Consider the following 11090-nt stretch of genomic DNA (forward strand, 5'->3'; position numbering starts at 1 on the left):
ATACGTAGTACATGCAGAACTGTCCAAATTTAGTTGCCAGTTGTCCCTAGACCTTACCCATTGCTGAGCTCAAACTATACACACGTCCTTGTTTACTCCATCGGTCTGTCAAATGGAAGAATTGAGAAGTTGAAATTCATACAAAGAGCCAAATTAATCTTCAACCTCGCCCAACTAAGCTTTTGGGATCGGAGTGCATGAAACTAACAGACTTCAATGCATACTGTCTTTTACTGATCGTCGACACTATCCTGCTAGCTACCTGCTCCAACACTATAAATAATGGCAAGGAAAACGCTAGTTACGTACCATTCCCATCCTTTTCTTTTCTCCATCTTTTTGACAAATCATTCCTATCCTTCTTAAAACGTCTATCCTGTGATCCGCTATTTGATCAGGAGTAGCATTGTATTGCAGCACTTTTCACCAAGAATATGAATCTCAAGGCTTTTATATTACTAGGCCTTCTGCTTGCAGCTACTGTTTTAGTCTCTTCGACTCATGTGGAGGCTAGGACATCCAAAGATGAGAAAAAACGTTGTTCTAACATCCACTAGTGTCACTTTTTATTTTCATTTGGTTTCTTTTCTGTAATAACTATTTTTGTTTGTTCATCTCGGTGAAAAACTCTTAGAGTGAGCTAGGTTTCTAATTATAGTATTCGTTTTTATATTTGATCCAAGGGATCTGCTTTTTGTTCATTATAACTACTCTTTTACTTTTGCATGAGACATTTGGAAACTCTTTCTTTTCAATCTTTTCTTTAAGCTGCGAATGGAACCTCAATTTTATTTACTGTCTTTCAAATTCATTACCATATTGTTGTAATTTCAATGCAATATTTTGTCTAATGTAATTGAGACTTAACTTAAGAGCTATATATATATATATATATATATATATATATGGTCAGCTGAAGAGTTACTGATCAATAATTTCATTTGCGTGTTGGATGCTCATGTAGAAGAATCAAATCCGGTAGGTGATGAAAAGTATGGCGGCGGCTATGGAGGAGGCCATGGTGGCGGCGGCTATGGAGGAGGCCATGGTGGTGGGCATGGAGGAGGACATGGAGGACACCGTGGTGGTGGTGGTGGTGGTGGTGGTTATGGATCCAAACCCTAGATGATCATCACCATTGCTCAAAAACTAAGTATCTCTATATGGACTTGAATAATGTAATATATATGTAAGACTTGGTCAGTCTGAGAAAATGAGAATAAAGCATGTGGTTCCATGTACTGCATGCAAATTCCCAAATTAATGGGTCAGCAAATGTGTTCAGCTCCTGGGGACAAATGTTGACTCTCTTTGGGCGCAACAAATCCGTGTAGCCTTCTTATGTACTTGTCTCTCTCTCTATATATAATCCACATATATAGTTTGTTTATCATCATGAACCTTTTTTATTTCCGTTAATTACTTATCTATATATATATATATATATGTACGTGTGTGTGTGTGTGTGTAACTTGCAAACCAGCAGCCCAAATGTCGCGATTAATCCAAAACTAGTTGGTCGATCTGATCCTGGATCTTGAAGTCACACCTCGATTCATATTTAGTTTGACATGCATGCATGCAAGCAGTAGTACTCAAGGATGAAAAAAGAAAAAGGGTGCGTGATAGAAGAAGTCTCATGATTTCCATTTTTCGGTCAGTCCCTAATAGAGATATATAAACTCTTCTCGACCCCTCACCAATATTGTTTTCTTAGAACACTCCCAATGAATGTTGTAAAATATAGTTGCTTTTAAAATATGAAAAAATTTGTACAAAAGTGAAGTCCAATGAAACTTTTATATAATCTTTATTTTAGATTTTGCCACAGTAATTTAGCTACATGTAGAGGACACTATTTATGATTGTAAACATTTTAAATTAATTTCTCTCTCTTCAGTGGCTGATTTTCTCCATTTCTTCCAGATTTCCTATTTTCCTTTCAGGCCTCTCTCTCTCTCTCACGCTTTCCTGTGTGTTGGCTCTTGTTACTACAATATTCTGTCTATATATATAAAGCAAGCTGCATATGACTCAGATAATAATAAAAATAAAATAAAATAACTGGATATGACTCCATTCAGTTTGTATATCGTTGTAGACGTGTAACAACCCCATTGTATATGGCCAATGGCCAATGCTAGGGAGCCCGATTTGGGCTCCTCTATTTTTTGCCCGATTGGGCATTTTATTTTATTTTTTAGTTTTTTTTACTTAGTGATTAATAAAATATTGTTTAATATTATTGTGAATTTTTTTTATTTTCTTAAAAATATTTAGAAGTGTTAAAAAAATGATGTGAAAAAAAACTTTGAAGAATTTTTTTTTTCACATCATTTTTTAACACTTTTTAAATATTTTAAAAAAATAAAAAATATTCACAATATTATTCAAAAATATTTTTTTAATCATTAAGTAAAAAAAACTAAAATAAAATAAAATGCCTAATCGGGCAAAAAAAAAAAAAAAAGGAGCCCAAATCGGGCTCCCTAGCATTTTTCATTGTATATACTTTGAGAATATTTTTATTATATAAATTTTTTTAAAAAAAATTAATTTATATTTTGGTTTAGTTTATAAATTTGAATTAATTTAAAATAAGACATAATTATATGACATTGTATATGGGGAGGTATTGCAAATATCAAAAGATATGAAGATATTATTGGTAATTAGAGAACATATTTGAAATAAATAAAAAATATTAAAAAGTATAATATTTAAATAATATAAAGAAAAATAGATAAACTAATGGATGACATATTATAAAAGTCTATATGTAAAATAGAAAAAATAAATTTTGGTAATATATTTTAAAAAATAGGATGAAGAATCCATTGTGAATGCACTTAAATAACAAATGGTGCATATGCAGCTAGGGCCGGCTTTCATAATCCTCTAGATCTTATATTGGCCCATGGGTTAATTAGTAGTGTACTCATCATCTCTTCAAAGGTGGAAAGCTATAGGCACTTGGGTTTAATATATGCTCACATCATTTATAATTGCTCCATGAAAAAGATCAGGATATTTTTCCTTCGCTTAAAAATAAACCAAACAAGCACGTGTCCATATATAGGAATCACACACACACACACACACACATATAGATAGTGAAGCATTAATTGTTAGTAGTTGTAAAAATACACATCACGGCTACAAAAAAATTGAGTATTTATGACGAGTTATTTATGACAAAAATGATTATTTATTACGAAAATAGACTCATTTTATCAAAAAATAATCATTTTTCATAAGAAATAACTTGCAACAAATAAACATTTTTCTTGTTGTACCTTTAGTTGGCAATTATTCAATATAAATATATGTACTTGTTCACAGATAGAAATTTACATAGAAAAATACAAATTTATTCATTTTCTTCTTTTCTCATTCTCTCTCTTACTTCTCTGAACCTTACCCCCTTTTCTTCTTGATTCCTTGCGCATTGACGAGCATGAAAGTTCAAGTTTTATCATGGTATCAGAGCTAGAAATATATGAGGAACAATGAATGAGAGCATATAAGAAAGAAGAATTAGAAACATGATGTGGTAATACAACAGACTTATGTGAATTTGAAGAAGAAATGTAAGGAGAAGAGGAAACAAGCCAAAAAGGAAAGATATTCTCATGAAAGATTACATCCCTTGAGATAATCAAGGATTGATATCTAGCTATCAAACTCTTTATACCCTTTGATACCAAAAGGGTATCCAAAGAACACATTTCTTAGGTCAAGGATCAAACTTATGTCTATTGCTGGATGTGGTGGAAACAAAACAGAGACATCCAAAAACTCTTAAATGAGAGTATGAAGGTATTTCATAAAATAATACTTCATATGGAGATTTATTGGAAAGAAGAGGTGTAGGGGTTCTGTTGATTAAGTATGTGGCTGTCAAAATATACCCACCCCAAAATTTGAGAGGTAGTGAGGCTTGAATCTTTAGAGCTTGAGCTACATTTAATAGATGTTGATGTTTCCTCTCTACTACCCTATTTTTCTGTGGTGTTTCTACATAGTTCTTTTGATAGATGACTCCCTTTAAGGTATAAGACTCCAGCATGTGAAATTCAAGCCCATTGTCAGATTGATTGTGCTTAATGAAATTATTGGTTATCTTAGGCATGTGAAATCAAGCATGTGGTGATTGAATTGATTCTATGTTAAAGAAAAAAAAAGATTGCAAAAGATGTCGGGTTTGACTATATGATGCATGAGATTTATCCATGTACACTTAGAGAAATCATCCACAATAGTAAGGAAATACTTAGAGTCATCAATAGAAGATATGGAAAAAGGACCCCATATATCACAGTGTATTACTTCAAAGGGAGAATGAGATACACTTTGACTTGAAGGAAAATGAAGCATATACTATTTAGCTAAAGGACAGATTGTACAAGGAGAATTGTTTGACAACTTTACGTCAGGCATAGTTATATTAAGAAGTAATTTAAGAAAGTAAAGGTGGCCTAACCTATAGTAATTTAAGAAGTGGAATTTACAGAGGCAACTTTTGATTTCAAATAAGAAGAAATTGCAGCAATCTTCGAGCTGGCTTTAGACTACTACAAGAAGTAGTATAGACCAACTTTTTGCTCACTCAACCCAACCATTTCCAAGACTGGTCTTGGATAAGATAGATATTAGATTAAAATATAAGACAACAAGATGATTCTGTAGATAGTCTACTAACCAAACTAAGGTTGAAAGAAAAGGCAAGAATGCAAATCACATTTTTTAGAACTAAGAAATCTGAGAGATGCATAGTACATATATGAGTAATTACATGTGCAATAGCTCCATTAGGGATTCTAATTGTATGATTGGCAAGTGAGGAAACAGAGGTAAGAAAAGAGGTGGAACTGACCATATGGTCAATTGCCTCACTGTCGATGATCCAATCTTTGGAAGATAAAGGTAGATGCTTATGAGAATGATAAAAACCAGAGACAATGCAAGTTTTACCTAACAAATTTGCATTGTTATGAATGTCTAAAATGAGTGTTCGTAACAAACCCGCTTGATTAAGTGTAGATTGCAATAAATTTGATTGATTTAATACATATTTGAAATCTAAGGTACATTGGAGTAAACTATTCAACTGTTGGCACTACTCTTGTTTGGCTCAAAGTTGTGAAGGCTCAACAAGACTACCAGTTTCGAGTCCAGAACAATTAACTTGATTCACAACACCAGAAGATAAGTTCATGGTTCTTGTAGAATTCCCATGAATCTTGTAACACTTATCCACAGTGTGACCATTGTAACCACAGTGACTGCAAATGACCTTATCTTTTCAAGAAATAGATTTTTGTGGCCTACTACTTTTTTTGGACACAGGAACATTAGTGCTGGCTTTGGTGGTAAGTGCAATAGAAGTACTAAGATTTGTGTGTTACCTGTAGATACATCCCTTTACTTATATTCTTGCAAAGTCAAAGAAAAAACTTTGCTAATGGTAGGAAAGGGTTCTATTAATAAAATTTGCTATCTTAATTATGAATAACTATCATTGAGACCCATGAGAAACTAAAGAACATACTCTTCTTATTGATTTTTTACAGAAAATTTTGTGGGCATTACAAACACACACACTGGTCTATAGTTGCATACTCCTAATCGTTTGCATAACGACCCAACCCAATAATTTTAAGGTCGAGATATTAATAATTTTTATTAGTCCTAAATTATATTTAATGTGTCATATTGGATAAGTCCACAAGCGATAAATTATTAAGATTGATTAGGAGTTTCAATTAGGCTAATAACAAGGTTAAATCTCATTTATTATTTATTGAACAAGTTAGAATCATTTTAGAATTTAAAGACCGGCCATTAGAAATTTATTTCAATTTAAAATCATCACTTATTGAAGTCACCTACGTAGTCTCAATCACTCTCAATCCTAAATTAAATGAGCTACTAGATCATGTTTTTAAATTCAAACTCTCATTTTAGATGATCACGACTGAGTGTTTAGCAGATTAGTGTCACTATATGTATTAACCGAGTCCAATTCAAACTGGTTGCCACCCTCTCCCAAATCTCTCTATAAATATCTCTATTTCGCATGTTATTTGGAAAAAATCATAAATCTCCCAGTCTAACACCATGATCGATTTAGTGTCGAAAAGTTTAGGAAGCAATACTACAAGATAAGTAGTTTGATCATAAATTAGGATTAACATACATTAACTAGTTATATATATTATTATTAAATCCAGTTCTTTTGAAGCCAATGTTTACGTATCATGCAAGTCATGACATTTGCAAGCACTTTATTCATCATTTTTCACTCCACATATTATAATTATGTATGTATTATGTATCTCATGCATCTTACATTGCATAAGACACATAAGCTTTCATAAGATCAAGTGTAAGATAAGCTCATACCAGTTATTCAGATGACAATTCAGATGCATGGTACCAATGCAGTTTCAAGGTGGGCGTGCAAACCACAGACTCAAGCGTGGTTCACCATAGTACGCTAGAGTACTGCACAATTGGCTTCTTTTGCTGTAGTAGGGGAAATTAGTGCACAATCTTGCACACATGATTAAGTGTGTTGGCCAGCAAGATAAGTCAAATAAATCAAATCAGTCAGTTAATTCATATAAATCAGTCATGCATAGCATAAACATCAGTATGATCAATTATGATTTTACGTTCTCAGTATGAAAACTTTTATGAAAAACCTTATGTTAAGTATGTTAACGTTATGATTGGTTTTTTACTGAGTCATCAACTCATTTTAGTTTATTTTTATGTTTTTAAACCACTCCATGTCAAAATATTTATGAAACTAGAGCTGTAGAATGAGACTTAGTCCAGAGAGGCGTGATAGTGGCCTAGATCATGTATAGAGACTTTAAGTTATAATTTTCATGGTACAGAATTTGAGAAATTTTAATAAATATTTTCGCATACTCTCATTTAATAATTTTAGTATTTTAATACAAATCAATTCTGTTTATTATAAGGAATCTTTGTACTTGGCGCTTCCATAAAAAAAATATATATATTTTTAGGTCAGGTTCAGTAATAACACTCCGGCTTCCCCGATAATCTCTAAAAGTGATTTTATTCTTAAACCTGGGAAGCATGTTCTTACAATTTGAAAGTTGACAATTCATCCCACAAACCCTTTAATTGAGAGTAGTACATACTGAATGAATTATGTTCTTGGGTTAAAGCCAAAAGATCTTTCCTTAGTTAAAAGATTCTAGGGTGATTACTTTGAGCAAAACGAATATATAATTCTTTCCATATATCAGCAGCATTTTCCATGAACAAAATTGTTAAAGCTATTTATGTTGAAAGAAAATTTACAAACCAAGAAATTACCATATTGTTGCATCGTATCTAGGCAGCAAAACAAGGATCATCTTCTTTAGGTCTGGGTAAGCTTCTATTGACAAAAGCTATTTTATTTTTAGTACTAATTGCCATTGATATGGACCTCTTCCATGTATGAAAATTATCTGCCATAAGTAACTACTTAACCAGTACTGTTCTTGAAAATTATCTCCCATATGGAATGGAGGAATCATCGATCACAATGATTCGATTGAACAAAGAGATCCATCGATTCTTGAAAGAAAACCTAATCTTGAAATAAAATTTATAACTATGAATTTTTGGGCAACAATCTTGAAGGAGATTGCAAACATATGATAAAATGGGGGAAAAAACAAACAAACAAACAAAATTTTTCAAGAATTTATTTTCAAGAAACCTTTTCTCCTGTGGCAAAACTTGTGAGCGTTAGATGTCTCTTGACAGTTGCAACTTCAAAGAATTGGTTTCTCCATCAGCTAGATTTTAATAATGTCTTTCTTTATGAATATTTAGATGAAGAAGTCTCACAGGGGGAGCACAATGTTTGTAGATTGAGCAAATCCTTGTATAGCCTTAAACAGACATCTCGGCAATGGTTTGCCAAGCTATCTTCACATCTTCACATCTACCTTCTTATTGCTTTATTCAATCTCAGGCTGATCATTCTTTCTTCACTCTTCAAACATCAACGCATTTTACTGCTCTTCTGGTTTATGTAGATGATATTATAATTACTGGAGATCATTTACAGTCTATTTTGGACTTAAAAACATTTCTTGATCAAAAGTTCAAAATTAAAGATCGTGGTGATTTGCGATTTTTTCTTGACCTTGAAGTAGCACGATCTACAAAAGGAATTGTTTTAAATCAGGGAAAGTATGCTCTTGATATTTTAGAAGATTTTGGCTTTCTTGCATCTTAACCTCTCAGCTTTCCAGTGCATCAAAACATCAGATTAAGCAAAGATGATGGCTCTCTTTTGTCAGATGCTTCCCTCTATCCTAAGCTTGTCGGTCGATTGATTTATTTGACCATCACTCACCCTAATTTAGCCTACTCTGTGCAGGTGCTCAGTTAGTTTATGGAAAAACCCAACCAATCTCATTTAGATGTTGTATACTAAGTTCTCAAATATATTAAATCATCTCCTGGTTAGGGCTTATTTTTTCCAGCACATCCTTCTCTTCACCTTAAGGCTATCATTGATTCAGATTGGGCAGGATGTCTTGATTCTCATATATCTGTAACTGGATATTGTGTATTTTTGAGAGATGCTCTTATCTCCTAGAAATCTAAGAAACAGCCAACTATCTCCCACTCCTCTACAAAAGCTAAGTACTACATGGCCATGGCCTCGGCTACATGTGAACTAACTTGGCTCATTTCTCTATTTACTACTCTCTCTATTCCTCACTCCTAGCTTGATCTCTTATTTTATGACAAACAGGTAGTCCTCTACGTTGCTTCAAATCCAATTTTTTATGAATATATAGAGATAGATTGCCATCTGGTTCATTAGAAAACTCAAGCTGGTACTATTAAAACTCTATATATGTTTCAGGTTCTCATCAACTTAATGATCTTCTTACCAAACCTCTTGGGTCAGTACAGTTTAATTCTTCACTTTCCAAGATAGGTGTTATTGATTTATACAATATTCCATGTTGTGGGTGAGTGTCAGTAGTTGTAAAAATACCTGCATGTCACCTTTAATTGGCCAACTGGTTCACTATAAATACATGTACTTGTTCACAGATAGAAATATACATAATACTGATTTCTTCATTCACTTATTTTCTCATTCTCTCTCCCCTCTCTGAAGCTTTTCCCTTTTCTTGATTTCTTGCTTATTGACGAGCATGGAAGTTCAGGTTTTATCAAGTATATATATCTTGCAAAGAAAAGGGCGCAACTACGTGTCTGCAACACGAATGATCTGCATGCTCCCAAGTGATCATTCCAATCGACTTATAATGTGCTTAAATTTGCATTCCTTTCTTTATATATATATGACCGGAGTCCGACAAATCTAGCTCTGAGATTCCTGCTCAAAATGGTAAGATGATCAGTACGTGTATACTAGGGTATGCATAAAGTTAGGATTTATAGATCTTTAAATATTAAAATTTTCCAGAATAGCACTATACTGCAGACACAAGCACACAGAATGAGATAAATAATTTGAAAAAAAAAATAAAAGGAAAAAACAAGAGTACCAGCTGGCCTAGCAGTAGCTCGGAAATGATATATATGTGGTTGGGCGCCTTCGATGCATACCAGAATTTCACATCTTTTATTTATTTATTATTTTCCCTTGGACCCAGAAGTTAATATTTCTGGACTTAATTCGTGTATCGTACCATTTGGGTAGGTGTGGGTTTTGCAGGCAAAATGCAGGCCTTTAGACGAGGACATGAAGATTCCCTTTAACCACTCTCACCTCTTTTGTGACATTAGATATGCCTCTGTTTTCAAGTTTATTAGTTTCTTACCCAATAATTAATGCATGTGTATATGGGGCCGGGGACGACTATTTTACGTACGTAGCTAGCTAGCTAGCTAACTATATATATACATGTAGGCCGAATAAATACATAAATCAGTGGGTCCCAAAGTACTGAACTTCCATGCATGTACTCTCTCTCCTACGTACACAGCCGGCCGCCGCCCCCATTGCTCCGGCGGAATCTTGTCGGGACTTCTCCGCTCAAAACCTTTAAATATTTGTCGATTTGTATGGGTATCATTTCATATGTCACACATGCAAACACAGACGACAGACACGTACGTACACAACATTGATCTGGAGTGGAGAACGACAGTACTGCATCGCAATTACCTATGCTGTGTTTTTTTATGTCCAGACAGTCCCATATATATATACAGTCTGTTGCTGAACATCAGATGTACTAGTGTGCAGCTCTGTGTGGGGAGTCAATAACATTAATGCCATCATTATATATGTGATCACGATGATTAATATTAATATATATATGCGTATTATTATTTCTAGCTAGTTAGGTTATATTTCAAGAAAATAGTGAGAATATAATAATCAGGTAACCGTGACCAACCCTAATAAATACAATATACTACGGTCAAGCTGTGGGAAATCCGGTGGTGATGATCAAATGTATTGCATGCAGCGTGCTCGGTTAAGGCATGCAAGTACGTACTTGTGACATGAGATTAACTCTCAGCCCTATATGAATTGCGTGCTCCGACGATCTATCTATCTATCTATATATATATATATATAATATGTATGTATGTTACGTATATATATATATATATATATGTACGTATATATATTCTTGTTCACAAATTTTGTCGAGATAATTAAGATCACTAGCTACCACGTACGTACGTACACATGACGATTGTGTTAAATCATGCATATATTCATATTTTTCTTGAACAATTAATCCATGCATGAAAACCTCAGCTTTGACTTATCCTCGCATCATGCCAGTATATATAGTTTTTCATTAATGGTGCAAGACCCCAAATGGCGTGGCTTTCAGGGAATTGGAGGATCATTATCCTTAATTTGTCAAATTTCAATAAACATATTATATATTCCACATGATGATCTATGCAAATAGACCCATGCACATCATCATGTAGTGATAATTAATTAATTAATTAGTCCCCGTGAACTTCAATAAGATGCATGATTGATTATTCTATCAAACTTAATCATGATCATGATCTAGGCCCGATCGAGTATTTATATAAAT

At 33.4% G+C, this 11090-nt stretch overlaps 1 long non-coding RNA gene across 1 annotated transcript; it reads left to right on the forward strand.

The window, feature by feature from the left end:
* Positions 1 to 294: 294 nt before the first annotated feature.
* LOC109012746 lies at positions 295 to 1393 on the forward strand. The gene is made up of 2 exons (XR_001999506.2): positions 295 to 537; positions 965 to 1393. It is a non-coding gene; the product is annotated as an uncharacterized LOC109012746 (long non-coding RNA).
* Positions 1394 to 11090: the final 9697 nt, after the last annotated feature.

This window comes from Juglans regia, chromosome 1, assembly GCF_001411555.2.
Source record: "Juglans regia cultivar Chandler chromosome 1, Walnut 2.0, whole genome shotgun sequence".
Taxonomy (NCBI): Eukaryota; Viridiplantae; Streptophyta; class Magnoliopsida; order Fagales; family Juglandaceae; genus Juglans; species Juglans regia.